The sequence below is a fragment of the Hyla sarda genome, chromosome 6 (genome assembly GCF_029499605.1).
Source record: "Hyla sarda isolate aHylSar1 chromosome 6, aHylSar1.hap1, whole genome shotgun sequence".
NCBI lineage: Eukaryota > Metazoa > Chordata > Amphibia > Anura > Hylidae > Hyla > Hyla sarda.
Window position 1 is genome coordinate 70,130,085 of NC_079194.1, and position 18,388 is coordinate 70,148,472.

Consider the following 18,388-nt stretch of genomic DNA (forward strand, 5'->3'; position numbering starts at 1 on the left):
GCAAAAAATATGATTCAAGCCGAGCCGGGGAGGGGACTTATTGTGTCTGCCAAGATGAATTTTCTTCTGCAGCAACTTGCTGACAGTGCAAGGCACTGGGTGTTATGAATCCAAGCTTACTAGTAACTGGATCTGGCCTACCACCCCCTCCCATATTCTCTGTTGGCATATCTCTTTCTCTGGCTGAGGAAACTGGCACCTGGGACGTGAGGTGTGTATTTATGGAGTATTAGTAGCAATAAAGACCCTCTCTAACCTTCTGCTCTATCTCATGTATCCTGTAATGACTAAAATCTCTAGTACTTGGCAATATTGAAAGGAGCAGTATTTTGCAGCCATTGTGACTGGACCTTAGATAGCTGTAATGTCTGTTTATTTGTTTTTATATTTTTCTGTTGGGGGGGGGGGGGGGGGGGGTCTATTTAAACCAGACTTCTTGTGCATTCTTTGCTGGTTATTTGTGAAATACACTTCTATGTCTGTTTTATGGTGCACTTTGCTTTTGTCTGTCTAGCATCCATCTGAGTTTTAGCAATGGTTATGCCTGTTTGATATTGTTTATAGTCTGTTTGGTTTTATAGGACATCTGTCAGTTTTTAGGATTATGTCTGTTCTGCTTGGTCTGTGTTCACACTGAATTAGTCTTGTTAGTGTTACCTCTGCTCTGTATGTTATAATTCCTGTTTGGTATCCTGTAGTCTATTTAAACTCATCCGGTTCTGGTCTAGTGTTTTGTGTTTTATATTTTTGTTTCCTACTAGGTCTGCATCCTGAACACACAGTAGAGTGTGCCCCGCTGGCTAGTAGTCTATTTGGCTTTAGTATTTATGTCTTCTCCTTTTGTGGAGTGGGGAATCTAGAGAGTTCATGATTTCTGATCTTTAGAGTTTTTTGTACATGCTTTGATCATAGAGTACATGATCACTGATCTAGTGTTTCCTCTGTGCTTTACCATTGATCTGTAGCAAGGGTCTGAAACTTCCAGCACGTGGGCCGTTTGCGGCCCGCGGAATGAAGTTTTGCGGGCCGGGCGCAAGGCAGATGATTTCTTCAGGCATTTAGCCCTGCTTCGGGCAAGCAGCGCTAAATGCTGGAAGACTTCATACACATCGGCACACACTGCTACTGTACCTATATCTCCCTGTTGCAGCCTATAACGAGCCTTCCTGGAGGGATGCACACGATTGGTGACATCATCGCATCCACAGCGCAGGACGCCGGAACACTGATGTCCTGTTCGGCGCATGTGATGAAGTCACCTAACGCGCGCATACCCACTTAGAAGGCTCGTTTTAGGCTGCAGCAGAGAGATGTAAGTACTGTAGCTGTGAACCTTAACTTGCCTGATTACTTGCCTATTAAGGGAGGACCTGCTTATCACCAGGGGCTAGCCTATCTTCTTAGGGGGCATAATTGTTTAAATAGGAGCCCCACCTGCTGGGGGTAATATCTATCTGGGGGGCCTGTACACCTATTGGGAACCCCTACCTAATCATCAGGTAGGGCTCCCCAGTAGGTAGAAAGGCCCCCAGATAGATATTACCCCCATCAGTGATGGGTATCATATCTATCTTGAGACTCTATACCTACTTGGGAGCCCTACCTGATCGGGTCATATATATCTGGGGGTCTGTGTACCTACTGGGGAGCCCTACCAGATGGGGGTCATATTTATATGGGGGCCTCTGTACCTACTGGGGAGCCCTACCAGATGGGGGTCATATCTATATTGGGGCCTGTGTACCTACAGGGGAGCCCTACCTGATGGGGGTCATATCTATCTGGGGGCCTGTCAGGGGGCATGATGGGGGCATTGTTTGTGAGAGGCGCATGACAGTGGTATTATATGTGAGGGGTGCATGACGGGGGAATTATATGTGAGGGGCGCATGATGGGGGCATTACATGTGAGGGGCGCATCCGGCCCAGCCTCTACCTCCAGTGGCCCCCAGATAATTTGAGTTTGAGACCCTTGGTCTATAGTGTCATCTGTGCTACTCACTGATCAGTGTCCTCTGAACTTAATCTGTTTGAGTTAATGTTCTGTGTCCCAGTGTGAACAGTGTCATATGTTACCCGATCTGTGTATCTGTGTAGTGTTTTAGCATTCAGTTCTTCTGTTTCTCCCCTTCATCTCTTGGATTTTGCTTTATACTTGACCGACTATGTATATTATTTGTTTTTATGCTACTTCACTTTAGCGCAGGGAGGGACCAGCACCAAGTTGTCGATTCACCATTTAGGGTGGATGGGTAAGTAGGCAGGGAGAGTGTTACAAGGGACAGCTTAGGGCTCACTCTCCCTGTCTGTCCCCCCCCCCCCCCCCCCGGTCATGACAATATCTCTATCTATCTATCTATATACAGAGCAGCAAATGAAGCAGCACTCAGTAATATGTAGGTGGGTAATATGTAGGTGGGTAGTCCCACAGAATACAGCTAGCTAGAAAATACGGCAGCACTCCAAGAAGTAAAGTGAATGGTGGCTTTATTATCACCAATAATAATGGTGATAATAAAGCCACCATTCACTGTACTTCTTGGAGTGCTGCCGTATTTTCTACCTATATATATAATACAGGATGATGTATATGTGAACTAAAATTCCAATCAGTAGACATCATGTTATAGAGCAGGAGGAGCTGAGCAGATTCATGTATAGTTTTGTGGGAAATGTTCTTGGATAACTAGTCATTTATTCATGTAAATCTCTGCTCATTCTGGGCTAAGTAGTCAAGTAGGTGGTCCTACTCAGTGACAGTTCTTTATGTGTATATTAAGGTAAACAGATGGACAACTACTTTGGGTGCAAAAATGCCAAAAACCACAGAAAAGGTTCTTTATGTAGCTATGCACAGAAAGCTGTCAATCACTGAGTAGGACCGCCCAAGTGACTACTTGGCGCAGAATGAGCAGAAATTTACATGGAGTTGTCCTAGAACATTTCCTACTAAACTATATATATATAAATCTGTTCAGCTCCTCCTGCTCCATAACATGATGGACAAAATAGGCATCGATCTCCAGCTCCCAGTAGAAAAAGTTAAAACTGGAAAACTTTTTTCAGGGATCATTTTTCATGATTAAGAACTATGTGGTTTGGAACACGTCAGCATTTCTGTTGTATTTTTTCAAAATAATTTTTTAATGATGCCTAGTTTGTCCGAGTAAACCACTGAGGAAACTGTTTAAACCTCCTGTGCCAATATTTATGGTGTCTCCTAAAGATCTATTACATTGACAGCGAGCTGTTTTTTCCTTTTCTTTTTTTGCAAGTCTATAACATGATGCCTGCAGACAGAACTGTATTTTCAATGTGACATGATCCCTTTAAGACAAATAGGTGTTCCCTACCAACATTACACTTTTATGTATCTCTTATGTAAGTTGGATGTTCACCTGTTGACTATATGATAAACAGTTAAACTTGACTTCCTAGTTATTTCCTGCAGGGACAGACAGAGCAGTCAGGTAGCAGGGCCCCAAGGCTGAGGGGGGCCCATAGAGAAGATGGAGTCCAATTGTAGACCCTGGCCTGATGTTATCAGTTGAACAGATTAGTGTCTGTGCCACTGACCTTGTAGAATATTTTTTTTCCTTCTGGAGACTAGGCAATGCTCCCTGGGAAATAAAGGTATGCAAACTAGCGTTTATAGACCTATAAGTCTCCCTACATCAGCTGGTGGTCTCCACAAGAACAAACACTATCCCCCAAGACCTACTACAGAGGTGTCTCACCTAGTCATCCAAAGTTGTTGTCTACAAATGGGTCTTCTTCCTGGTTTGTATAATAAACCTTAGTCATGTTGTAAGGCTCTTTTATGGTATTATGGCCATAGAAAGGATAGCTAGAGGGGGCACTAGAGGGACATAACATGCATTTTCCATTTACATCCATCCAGCAGAATACCATAGAGTGTTTTACTTGGCCCATACATTGGACCAGATTGTGGGCTCAGAACAGTCTACTGAAAAAGGACTGATTTTGGAGTGGCAATCAGTCCTTTTTCAGTTAGGCTGCACTCGCTCCCTGCCTGTCAATCAGACAGGCGGGAGCGAGAGCATTGGCTCCCTGGCCACTGGCTGGGAGGCCACTCCTCTCGCACATCGCCGCCGCCGCCTCGTTGCCGCCGCTGTCCCTGCACGCCCGCTGCCGGACTCTGAAGTAACTGCAAGTGTAATGAGGGAACGGGGTATGCGGGGCAGGGGGGGGGGGAGGAGGGAACGGGGTATGCGGGGCGGGGAACGGACTAGCAAAAAAAAAAAAATAGGATGGTGGGAGCTACCCTTTAAATGTACTGTCTGAAATGCAACTGGCGCTTTTTACCAATTTCTGTGGTAAAAGGTTTAATAAATAGCAATGAGAGCCCTATTTCTCTGGTTCTTCTGACTTCATATATTTAAGACAAAAGCTTTTAATCACATCCTGATCACCATAAATATAAATAACAGAAATGTAGATGTTGTGAAGTGTGTGGTGCTCCAGGGTTTGTATCTGGTGCAGCATTTGGTGGGACTAATAGTAACAGTACGTAATGTACAATGCAGTCCTCATTAATCCTATTGAGAAAAAGATGCCATTTAACTATTACAGCTAGAGGAAAGATAGATCTGTGAACTGTCTTTCTGAATTATTGAATAATATCGTTCAAAATGCCACATCACTTCTGCATGGAGAGCAAATCAGAATGAACCCTTTGTCAAGTGTAACCCTTTGCAGCCCTTTCTGATATACATTTCAATTACTTTGCATGTTGGTGTTTGCAGTGTATGCTGAGAAAGCTCCCAGTGAATGGGTTAAATGTATCCAAAGGTCCCCAGTATCAATTGTCTCCTATAAAGGTGCAGCTTTCATACCACATTTATGGTGTCAATGTGCCATGCATGCCAGAAAAGCTTCAGATGCATATGTCAAATGTATCTATAGGTCTCATTCACTGGATGAAGGCCAAGGGAGTGTTCTTCAAGTTTCAGTAGGGCTGGTTTATTTTAATATATATTGTCTGCTGTGTTTGTCTGTTAAGAAGCATCCAGCAAAAAAACAAAACAACAATAAAATAAATAAATACGTATATTGGGTATACTTAAGTGGGAGGCTATGAGCAACACATGCCTATATAGTGGTATACATTAGAGCAGTGGTCTTCAAAATGTGGACATCCTGCTGTTGCAAAACTGTAACCCCCAGCATGCACGGACAGCCATTGGCGCAGGGAAGAAAGTTAGAGGATTACAGGGTACTACCATCTTGCTCCCCAGCCCCCTTTCCACCTGCTTGTGGCTGCTTTAGGCAATCGAAAAACTAAAAAAAAAAAAGGTGCTCGCTGTTTAATGTGATATGCATTACTTCTGTTGACTTAAATGGGAGAAGCACAACAAGCTATGCGGTTTACATTACTCTTGGGTACATCCACAGCATAGCTTGCGGTGCTACGGAAGATAAGAATGCCCCTTTAACTGCATTCAATTTATTTCCAGGCTTTTGGTGGAATTTGGCTTTAAGAAAGCTAAAACTTACTTAACTTGTGTAATTTCAAAATGCGTCCAAAAGGAAACTCTTACATTGAACTGGCAGCGGAAAATCAAACTTTACAAACTATTCGAAACACCCTCTCCTCCCCACCCCCGCCACCGCAGTGCCAATTGCCTGGAGGTGTCTGCCAGTCATTGTTTATTTTCCTACAGCAATGACATGCTGTACTTCCATGTGACTGCTGCAGCCAATCATTAATGTGCAACAATGAGCATTGAGGCAGGTGATTGGCTGCAGAGGACACATGGATATACAACAAGCAACTTTTCCAGGAAAATAAATAACGATGGACGGGAACCACAGAAGCACTGGTGCTGGAACAGCGGCAGATTAAACCAGTAATGCCTGATTTTTTTTTTTTACTTTAGAACATTTCCTGCTTTAGGTTTTTACTTTTTATGCTCTTGGACAACTCCTCTAAGTTACCTTAAGCCAAGTGTTGCATAAGCTCATGTTGGAGTCAGCTGCTGCTTTATATAGACTGGGTTTATTATTGATTACATAACAAGCAGGTCATCTCCCATATTGAGAAATACTGCTTAAATTGTACGACACCTCAGCAATAGTCTTATTTATCTGAATGGGTCCTGCAGTAAATCTATGTGCATGCTGTAAAAACAACCCCTTTCAGATGTGAAGAACTTATTTTTGGGTACATATACTCTTGGGGGGTTGGGGTTATCAAGATTAGCATCTCACATGACAGTTTTAAGGAGCATCTAGTAACATAGTTTATTAGGTTGAAAAAAGACACATGTCAACCTATCTCCCTACTGTGATGATCCAGACAAAGGCAAAAAACAAAAAAACAAAACCCTTAGGAGGATAATGCCCATTTCCCCTATACCAGGGGGACAAATTCTGACTTCAAATATGGCATCAGAATAAATCCCTAAATCGACGTTCTGTCCCTATAGATCTAGTATCCATAACCTGTAATGTTATTACTCTGCAGTGGACTCGGTGCTGGAGTAGATTTCAGTTACAATGTACCCTCTTCGTGTGACGCCCCACCCTGTGAGCTTGATGCAAAGTGTCAAAGGCACAACAGTTTTGCACAAAGAGGGTGTTTGAGCAAAAACTTAGACTTTTTGACAAAAACTCCAAGTGCTGGGATGATAAATAAGCCTCTAAGAGTTAAAGCCATCAAAGCCGGTCCTAATCATGTACCCTACTCTTGGTTACATAACAAAGCAAAGAGCTAGCTACACTTTGGTTCCTGGATCCTTTAAATTAAAAGAATTCCTTGACTAAAGAGTCCATTGGTTGCTAATGACCATATACTGGAATACTGCATTAGAGTTTCTTGTATTACTGATGAATTGGAGAGATGAATTATGGGCACAGCCAATGAGGTTGAGCAGTACTTGACCAATGGATTGCTTTAGAAGGTAATCTAGCCCATTCAATGTTCCTTTTATATCTCCTGTCCCCAGTTTTTGGCAGCTCTAAAACTTCTTGAATTTCAAAAACTCTCAGGCTGCCAGCTATACAGTTCGCAATTTTTTTGCCCATATTTAGGCCAGGCTTACAGCCCTGACACTCAAACGTTTCTCATCCATCTCCTTGACTGTCCCATCTGTCATCCTCGTTTACCTCTGATGGCTTCAGCCTATCTCTTGTTATCATTCTGTATTAAACCAACCTAGTAGATGCATAATGTTATTACCAATGATCTGCGGGAGCTAGTTAAAGCTTCTAGTCATTAATTAAATTTCTTTGCTGAGTCCACATATTTCTGCCCCATAAGGACCCATTAACCTGACTTACAGTATGGAACATGTTGACATTTATTAAAGAGAACTCAAGCACTTGTCTATATTTGCTGATATAATGTTATTGTGCCCACAACCAGCTTCACACGCCCGCATGCTCCTGCATAGCATTAGATCCATGAAGGCACACAAAGATTTATAGGAGTATATATTTATGCATTAAACATTTGCAGCATGACCCACATTTTTGCAGTTGATACATTCTATTTAATATTAGATTCAATTGAGGGCATGATATTTTGTAAAGTGCATCAATCGTCTGGATTAACACAGTAGGGTGATGGGCTAGACTTGTCTTTTTTCTGTCTTAACAAGTATGTAACAACAAGATCGCACCAAGCTCCATACTGACTGATCATTGCATACATTCTGGACACACTACATCCTGTAATTTATCCTATAAATTACAATGTGATCCTTGTACCCTTATATTTACATTTTTTTGAATACATTGCCAACTAATATCCCTATGTACAATTACACACATACATACATAGGTAGCAAACTTTAACTTTATATTTAACATCTTCCATACCATGATGAAGCAAATGCTAACTGGACATTTAGAATGTTGCAGTCCATGATGGAGAACAATTTTGCTTGACACTTTTCACTGGCAGGTAATGCATTAAAGGTCAAATTAATGTTTGCTGCATCTTGGTATGTCACATGTTAAATATCAAGTTAGAGTTTGCTACATTAGTAGGTGTGTAAGGATTTATACTGTAACTAGAGATGAGCGAACTTACAGTAAATTCGATTCGTCACAAACTTCTCGGCTCGGCGGTTGCTGACTTTTCCTGCATAAATTAGTTCAGCTTTCTGGTGCTCCGGTGGGCTGAAAAAGGTGGATACAGTCCTAGGAGACTCTTTCCTAGGACTGTATCCACCTTTTCCAGCCCACCGGAGCACTGGAAAGCTGAACTAATTTATGCAGTCAAAGTCAGCCGTGCTGAGAAGTTCGTGAGGAATCGAATTTACTGTAAGTTCGCTCATCTCTAACTGTAACCATTCGGACACCCAGATGTGTAACTGATACCTATGATTAGCATGATATCTTGTTATTAATAAATCCCTGCTGCGCTAGAGGCTCCATCATTACAGCAGTGAGCCACTTCTTACCTTTTTATTTTTTATATATAAGAACAGAATAGAGCCTACTCTTATCTCATCATCACAATATCAAGGAAAATTTCCATGTGTGATATCAAAAACTTCTGATCATCAAAATCTCTCAATATTGAAGGTGCTAAACTGGGCCAAAAGTTTGAGTTAAGGATTCCATGTAGCATGCAGATTAAATATATCAGGATTTAAAGCCCTTTTATATAATAGCTAAATAGTTAAAACTATTAGTAACACATTCCCAAATTACATGGGTGCTACGCTACATATTCGTTATCATATCCTTCCACCAATGCCAATGGTTTCAAAGCTAGTCCTAACAAATGTTCACTGACACCTAAGCATGTCCCAGTGCAATGAATCCTCTCACACTGTACGTCCAGTCTCTTCTACCCATAGCCTCCTCCCCTTGTACTCACATGGGGATGGATCAGGATCCGTGGGAAGGGCAATGGTGAGGTGCCCCTAAGAAGGGATTCCCTCTTAAATACTTTCCCCATCTGTTCTATTTTGGGAAGGTCCATCCTCTCCACCTCAGAATATAGGTCCCTTGGTGTCAGATACCCTGAGACAGCAGGAAAGGGATCATGTTTATTGACAAGTAACTCATCAAGAAACTCTATTTATACGCCTGGCAGGGGCTCAGATCCTAGACTTAGGCTTTGAAGCCAAAGGAGGAAGGAGGACTAACAAAGAGACAATCCATCTGAAATCTAAAGAATGGGGGTAGGGGGTGCCCCATTTAATCTATGTGCACCCCCTAAATTGAATGCATTGGCTGACCTTCTGCTTAAGCTGCATTGACAAGACTTTTCTGCCAAACTTGAAAGAGTCAGAAGATTGAGGGCTCCTATCCAAGGCAAATCTAGATGCCTGGTAAGTGTGCCAGCACATAGGTCAGATGTCTACAGGGATCCAAGAAAGGTGGAGGAAAGACTGGGCCTTGTTGATATCTGAACAAATGGACTGTATAAAGTATAAGCAGAAATCTGTGCAAATGTATATTTATCTAATTACTTTTTTGGATGATGTGATGCTGAAGTTGCAGATTGTGCCGAATTTAATGTACATGATGAGTGCGCCCTGGCAGAGAAAGAGAAGTCACACCAATAAATGGGATCTATTGGCATTTTCAACTTTGGATGACTAGAAAAGTCTGCAGAGCAAAAACAATCCATTACCGGATTAAAACATTTCTGAAAAGATTTGTCCGTATGTGTTCTCCTTCACTCATTTTATTTATGAATATGGCCGCTTCCAATTTGGATCCAGGATGTTTTTGCGGACTGCATTCCAATAAGTAATCTCCAAATTTACTGCAGTTTAGATTAAGCATGTGAGTGCACAGGGGGAAGCACTCCTGGATTGGGAATGCCATGGATTAGCCACAAATGACTCTTCCCCCTCCTGTTATTTGCAGTGTGCCAGGACTACTGAATGAATAAACTTGGACACATGCTCATAGCTTGTTGTAACTGCAGGTATGAAATACACAGCCAAGAGTCAAAGGAATTCTGTATATGTCTTTTGTACCTATTTACTCAGCTAGAGGTTACTGAGATTCACATAAGAGCTCACCATTCATAATGAATAACTGTGTGTGTAGCCATCTCACCCCATGCTTGGATTTCAGGGTTCCCCACAATAGAATAGGTGTTATTTATAACTAAAATGGGTCAATTGCTTAATATAGTGACTTGTAATAGTAGGAAATGATCAATATTTCTGATTTACCAAACAAATGATTCTGTAAACTTTGACTTTGACAGCTCATGGGTGACCTACTGGGGTATTTGTGGACCCCTACCACCAGTTGTATTTAACTATTTAGTTATTACATAAAAAAATTTTTTACATTGTCTACTGCTTTGTGTAGTGCTATCAATGTAATTATATTTCCTCAGTATATTTCTAATAGCTTTTACTGCAGATTTTGCATGGGAAAGCCACTAGACTTGCACTATAGTTTGCATTTCTTATGCAGCTGCTCTGGAAGCCTAGCGTTTGCCAATGCTGTTACGCCGAGCGCTCCGGGTCCCCGCTCCTCCCCGGAGCGCTCGCTTCACTCCCTCCGCTGCAGCGCTCCGGTCACGTCCTCTGACCCGGGGCGCTGCGATCCTGCTGCCAGCCGGGATGCGATTCGCGATGCGGGTAGCGCCCGCTCGCGATGCGCACCCCGGCTCCCCTACCTGACTCGCTCCCCGTCTGTTCTGTCCCGGCGCGCGCGGCCCCGCTCCCTAGGGCGCGCGCGCGCCGGGTCTCTGCGATTTAAAGGGCCACTGCGCCGCTGATTGGCGCAGTGGTTCCAATTAGGGTTTTCACCTGTGCACTTCCCTATATTACCTCACTTCCCTTGCACTCCCTTGCCGGATCTTGTTGCCTTAGTGCCAGTGAAAGCGTTCCTTGTGTGTTCCTTGCCTGTGTTTCCAGACCTTCTGCCGTTGCCCCTGACTACGATCCTTGCTGCCTGCCCCGACCTTCTGCTACGTCCGACCTTGCTTCTGCCTACTCCCTTGTACCGCGCCTATCTTCAGCAGCCAGAGAGGTGAGCCGTTGCTAGTGGATACGACCTGGTCACTACCGCCGCAGCAAGACCATCCCGCTTTGCGGCGGGCTCTGGTGAAAACCAGTAGTGGCTTAGAACCGGTCCACTAGCACGGTCCACGCCAATCCCTCTCTGGCACAGAGGGTCCACTACCTGCCAGCCGGCATCGTGACAGTAGATCCGGCCATGGATCCCGCTGAAGTTCCTCTGCCAGTTGTCGCTGACCTCACCACGGTGGTCGCCCAGCAGTCACAACAGATAGCGCAACAAGGCCAACAGCTGTCTCAACTGACCGTTATGCTACAACAGTTGCTACCACAGCTTCAGCAGTCATCTCCTCCGCCAGCTCCTGCACCTCCTCCGCAGCGAGTGGCCGCTCCTGGGATACGCTTATCCTTGCCGGATAAATTTGATGGGGACTCTAAGTTTTGCCGTGGCTTTCTTTCCCAATGTTCCCTGCATCTGGAGATGATGTCGGACCTGTTTCCCACTGAAAGGTCTAAGGTGGCTTTCGTAGTCAGTCTTCTGTCCGGAAAAGCCCTGTCATGGGCCACACCGCTCTGGGACCGCAATGACCCCGTCACTGCCTCTGTACACTCCTTCTTCTCGGAAATCCGAAGTGTCTTTGAGGAACCTGCCCGAGCCTCTTCTGCTGAGACTGCCCTGTTGAACCTGGTCCAGGGTAATTCTTCCGTTGGCGAGTATGCCGTACAATTCCGTACACTTGCTTCAGAATTGTCCTGGAATAATGAGGCCCTCTGCGCGACCTTCAAAAAAGGCCTATCCAGCAACATTAAAGATGTTCTGGCCGCACGAGAAATTCCTGCTAATCTACATGAACTTATTCACCTAGCCACTCGCATTGACATGCGTTTTTCTGAAAGGCGTCAGGAACTCCGCCAAGATATGGACTCTGTTCGCACGAGGCGTTTCGTCTCCTCGGCTCCTCTCTCCTCTGGTCCCCTGCAATCTGTTCCTGTGCCTCCCGCCGTGGAGGCTATGCAGGTCGACCGGTCTCGCCTGACACCTCAAGAGAGGACACGACGCCGTATGGAGAACCTCTGCCTGTACTGTGCTAGTACCGAACACTTCCTGAGGGATTGTCCTATCCGTCCTCCCCGCCTGGAAAGACGTACGCTGACTCCGCACAAAGGTGAGACAGTCCTTGATGTCTACTCTGCTTCTCCACGTCTTACTGTGCCTGTGCGGATGTCTGCCTCTGCCTTCTCCTTCTCTACAGTGGCCTTCTTGGACTCTGGATCTGCAGGAAATTTTATTTTGGCCTCTCTCGTCAACAGGTTCAACATCCCAGTGACCAGTCTCGCCAGACCCCTCTACATCAATTGTGTAAATAATGAAAGATTGGACTGTACCATACGTTTCCGCACGGAGCCCCTTCTTATGAGCATCGGATCTCATCATGAGAGGATTGAACTTTTGGTCCTCCCCAATTGCACCTCGGAGATTCTCCTTGGACTTCCCTGGCTTCAACTTCATTCCCCAACCCTGGATTGGTCCACTGGGGAGATCAAGAGTTGGGGGTCCTCTTGTTCCAAGAACTGTCTAAAACCGGTTCCCAGTAACCCTTGCCGTAACTCTGTGGTTCCTCCAGTAACCGGTCTCCCTAAGGCCTATATGGACTTCGCGGATGTTTTCTGCAAAAAACAAGCTGAGACTCTACCTCCTCACAGGCCTTATGATTGCCCTATCGACCTCCTCCCGGGTACTACTCCACCCCGGGGCAGAATTTATCCTCTCTCTGCCCCAGAGACTCTTGCCATGTCCGAATACGTCCAGGAGAATCTAAAAAAGGGCTTTATCCGTAAATCCTCCTCTCCTGCCGGAGCCGGATTTTTCTTTGTGTCCAAAAAAGATGGCTCCCTACGTCCTTGCATTGACTACCGCGGTCTTAATAAAATCACGGTTAAGAACCGCTACCCCTTACCCCTCATCTCTGAACTCTTTGATCGCCTCCAAGGTGCCCACATCTTCACTAAATTAGACTTAAGAGGTGCCTATAACCTCATCCGCATCAGAGAGGGGGACGAGTGGAAAACGGCATTTAACACCAGAGATGGACACTTTGAGTATCTGGTCATGCCCTTTGGACTGTGCAATGCCCCTGCCGTCTTCCAAGACTTTGTCAATGAAATTTTTCGTGATCTGTTATACTCCTGTGTTGTGGTATATCTGGACGATATCCTAATTTTTTCTGCCAATCTAGAAGAACACCGCCAGCATGTCCGTATGGTTCTTCAGAGACTTCGTGACAACCAACTCTATGCCAAAATTGAGAAATGTCTGTTTGAATGCCAATCTCTTCCTTTTCTAGGATATTTGGTCTCTGGCCAGGGACTACAGATGGATCCAGACAAACTCTCTGCCGTCTTAAATTGGCCACGCCCCTTCGGACTCCGTGCTATCCAACGCTTTTTGGGGTTCGCCAATTATTACAGGCAATTTATTCCACATTTTTCTACCATTGTGGCTCCTATCGTGGCTTTAACCAAAAAAAATGCTGATCCCAAGTCCTGGCCTCCTCAAGCAGAAGACTCCTTTAAACGACTCAAGTCTGCCTTTTCTTCGGCTCCCGTGCTCTCCAGACCTGACCCTTCCAAACCCTTCCTATTGGAGGTTGATGCCTCCTCAGTAGGAGCTGGAGCTGTTCTTCTACAAAAAAATTCTTCCGGGCATGCTGTCACTTGTGGTTTTTTCTCTAGGACCTTCTCTCCAGCGGAGAGGAACTACTCCATCGGGGATCGAGAGCTTCTAGCCATTAAATTAGCACTTGAGGAATGGAGGCATCTGCTGGAGGGATCAAGATTTCCTGTTATTATCTACACCGACCACAAGAACCTCTCCTACCTTCAGTCGGCCCAACGACTGAATCCTCGCCAGGCCCGGTGGTCTCTGTTCTTTGCCCGATTTAATTTTGAGATTCACTTTCGTCCTGCCGATAAGAACATTAGGGCCGATGCTCTCTCTCGTTCCTCGGATGCCTCAGAAGTTGATCTCCCTCCGCAACACATCATTCCACCTGACTGCCTGATCTCCACTTCTCCTGCCTCCATCAGGCAGACTCCTCCAGGAAAGACCTTTGTTTCTCCACGCCAACGCCTCGGAATCCTCAAATGGGGTCATTCCTCCCATCTCGCAGGTCATGCGGGCATCAAGAAATCTGTGCAACTCATCTCCCGCTTCTATTGGTGGCCGACTCTGGAGACGGATGTTGGGGACTTTGTGCGAGCCTGCACTATCTGTGCCCGGGATAAGACTCCTCGCCAGAAGCCCGCTGGTTTTCTTCACCCTCTGCCTGTCCCCGAACAGCCTTGGTCTCTGATTGGTATGGATTTTATTACTGATTTACCCCCTTCCCGTGGCAACACCGTTATTTGGGTGGTCGTTGATCGATTCTCCAAAATGGCACATTTCATCCCTCTTCCTGGTCTTCCTTCTGCGCCTCAGTTGGCTAAACAATTTTTTGTACACATTTTTCGTCTTCACGGGTTGCCTACGCAGATTGTCTCGGATAGAGGGGTCCAATTCGTGTCTAAATTCTGGAGAGCTCTCTGTAAACAACTCAAGATTAAATTAAATTTTTCCTCTGCATATCATCCCCAGTCCAATGGACAAGTAGAAAGAATTAACCAGATCCTGGGTGATTATTTGCGACATTTTGTTTCCTCCCGCCAGGATGACTGGGCAGATCTCCTTCCATGGGCCGAATTCTCGTATAACTTCAGGGTCTCTGAATCTTCCTCCAAATCCCCATTTTTCGTGGTGTACGGCCGTCACCCTCTTCCCCCCCTCCCTACCCCCTTGCCCTCTGGTCTGCCCGCTGTGGATGAAATTTCTCGTGACCTTTCCATTATATGGAGAGAGACCCAAAATTCTCTCTTACAGGCTTCTTCACGCATGAAGAGGTTCGCGGATAAGAAAAGAAGAGCTCCCCCCGTTTTTTCCCCTGGAGACAAGGTATGGCTCTCCGCTAAATATGTCCGCTTCCGTGTCCCTAGCTACAAGTTGGGACCACGCTATCTTGGTCCTTTCAAAATTTTGTGTCAAATTAATCCTGTCTCTTATAAACTTCTTCTTCCTCCTTCTCTTCGTATCCCTAATGCCTTTCACGTCTCTCTTCTCAAACCACTCATCCTCAACCGTTTTTCTCCCAAATCTGTTCCTCCCACTCCTGTTTCCGGCTCCTCGGACGTCTTCTCGGTCAAGGAAATTTTGGCTGCCAAAAAGGTCAGAGGGAAAAATTTTTTTTTAGTGGACTGGGAGGGTTGTGGTCCTGAAGAGAGATCCTGGGAACCTGAGGACAACATCCTTGACAAAAGTCTGCTCCTCAGGTTCTCAGGCTCCAAGAAGAGGGGGAGACCCAAGGGGGGGGGTACTGTTACGCCGAGCGCTCCGGGTCCCCGCTCCTCCCCGGAGCGCTCGCTTCACTCCCTCCGCTGCAGCGCTCCGGTCACGTCCTCTGACCCGGGGCGCTGCGATCCTGCTGCCAGCCGGGATGCGATTCGCGATGCGGGTAGCGCCCGCTCGCGATGCGCACCCCGGCTCCCCTACCTGACTCGCTCCCCGTCTGTTCTGTCCCGGCGCGCGCGGCCCCGCTCCCTAGGGCGCGCGCGCGCCGGGTCTCTGCGATTTAAAGGGCCACTGCGCCGCTGATTGGCGCAGTGGTTCCAATTAGGGTTTTCACCTGTGCACTTCCCTATATTACCTCACTTCCCTTGCACTCCCTTGCCGGATCTTGTTGCCTTAGTGCCAGTGAAAGCGTTCCTTGTGTGTTCCTTGCCTGTGTTTCCAGACCTTCTGCCGTTGCCCCTGACTACGATCCTTGCTGCCTGCCCCGACCTTCTGCTACGTCCGACCTTGCTTCTGCCTACTCCCTTGTACCGCGCCTATCTTCAGCAGCCAGAGAGGTGAGCCGTTGCTAGTGGATACGACCTGGTCACTACCGCCGCAGCAAGACCATCCCGCTTTGCGGCGGGCTCTGGTGAAAACCAGTAGTGGCTTAGAACCGGTCCACTAGCACGGTCCACGCCAATCCCTCTCTGGCACAGAGGGTCCACTACCTGCCAGCCGGCATCGTGACAAATGCTTTGTTATTAATGCCGTCACTTCTTACAATGCAGTCTAATAGTATGCATATGTGTTTCAATACAAGGAGAAAGAAAACTCCACGGGCAATACATTTTTGAATATGTCATAACGGTAGCAATACAACACTGATAAATGTAAGGTAATGCACATGGGGAGGAAAAATCAGTTTTTTGCTATTTCCTTTTTATTTTAGTTTTCCATCCACAGACCCATATGAGGCTTGTTTTTTGCTCAACCAATTGTGCTTTGTAGTGGCACCTTTTATTTTAACAAAAAAATATTATTTGTGAAGTAAAATAAAAAAGAATTTAGCAAATTTTGGGGGGTTTAGCTTTCAAACTGCGCAATTTTCAGTACAATTGACATGCTATGCTTATTCTGAGGGCCAATAAAGATTGAATCAATACTCATATTTACATAGTTTTTCTATTATTTTACTACTGTTTTACAAGTAAAACTGTTTATTTTAACAATATAAGTAAGATTAAAGATCTCCAGTGAAAATCCCTTGCGGATAGTTAATTTTAGCATTTAAATTGCCCTTTTCTAACCTCTCTAACTTTTTTATTCCTCTTTAAACAGGGCTGATTGAGGGCAATTATTTTGCACTGTAATCTGTTGTTTTAATTGGTATAACTTTTGTTTTGATGGGACTTTTTGGTCACTTTTTATTCATTTTTACTAAGTATGATGTGACCAAATATTCAGCGACTGTATAGCATTTTACAGTAAAATTGGTGCTCTACCAGCACAGTCTGCTTGAGGCACACTGCCTTAGCGGAATTGAACCTACAAAAAATAGTTGCCATAATAATATACAATTTTTAATTGCTTTACTTGTTTATTTATTTAACCTCTTAACAACCATTGATGTGTATACTTGTCAATGTGCTGTTAACAATGTATGGTGTGGGCTCCTGACAGGCCATTATAAGTGCAACAATGAAAATTGGCCTTGTTCTTAAGGGGTTAAAGGGGTACTGCACTGGAAAACATTTTTTTTTTATTAACTGGTGCCAGAAAGTTTAAGTGTATCTGTCGTCAACAAAAACTTTTTATATAATGTAGATAATACTATTATATGTATAATTGGTTAATAAAAGTGTATATTTTTATCCCTGCAGATATTGTTTGTGTGTCTCTATGAGGAGTCCAAATACAGGAAGTGAGGGCAGGAAAAGCAGGGCTCTGTACACTTAGAAAATGCAAGACAGTGCTCCCTGAGGCTCTATAACATGCTTCTGGCTTATACATCAGGATGATTGACAAGCCAGGAGTCTGCACCGAGCCCTGCTTGTCCGGCCCTCACTTCCTGTATTTGGACTTCTCATAGAGACACACATGCAAGCTGCAGGGCCAGCATTTTTTCACCCAGAAATATACACAATGCAGGTTATTTTGAAGCAATGCAGATTATTTTGTGCCTATCAAGAGAATGGAGATATTAGGGAGCAAGTGAATATTCAGTTCTTGACTTAAAGGGGTACTCCGGTGGAAAACATATATATATATATATATACATATACATAATCTACATTATATAAAAAGTTTTTGTTGATGACAGGTACACTATAAACAGATTGGTAAATTACTTCTATTACTAAATCTTAATCCTTCCAGTACTTATCAGCTGTTGTATCATCTGCAGGAAGTTCTTTTCTTTTTGAATTTCCTTTCTGCCTGACCACAGTGCTCTCTGCTGACACCTCTATCCATTTTAGGAACTGTCCAGAGCAGGATAGGTTTCTATGGGAATTTGCTCCAACTCGGGACAGTTCCTAAAATGGACAGAGGTGTCAGCAGAGAGCACTGTGGTCAGACAGAAATGACATTCAAAAAGAAAAGAGCTTCCTGTGGATCATACAGCAGCTGATAAGTACTGGAAGGATTAGGATTCTTTAATAGAAGTAATTTACCAATCTGTTTAAAGTGTTCCTTTCATCAACAAAAACTGTTTATATAATGTAGATAATACCATTATATGTATATTTGTAATATACATAGGTTAAAAATTGTGTAATAGAAGTAATTTACAAATCTGTTTACCGTATATACTCGAGTATAAGCCGACCCGAGTATAAGCCGAGACCCCTAATTTCAACCCAAAATCCCAGGAAAAGTTATTGACTCGAGTATAAGCCTAGGGTGGGAAATACCTCATCCCCCCCTGTCATCATCCAGACCCGTCATTAACATCCTCATCATCCCCTTGTCATCATCCCACACATCCCCCCTTCATCATCCCCTTGTCATCATCCCACACATCCCCTTATCATCCCACACATCCCCCCTTCATCATCCCCTTG

The 18,388-nt window shown here is 44.7% G+C and overlaps 1 protein-coding gene across 1 annotated transcript in view; it reads left to right on the plus strand.

The window, feature by feature from the left end:
* NCF4 (neutrophil cytosolic factor 4) overlaps window positions 1–18,388 on the plus strand; it is a 325,878-nt gene continuing 307,490 nt past the window's right edge. The window contains exon 1 of the mRNA XM_056524092.1: window positions 1–211. The gene's annotated coding sequence lies outside the window, so the exon portion shown is untranslated. The remainder of the gene's footprint in view (window positions 212–18,388) is intronic.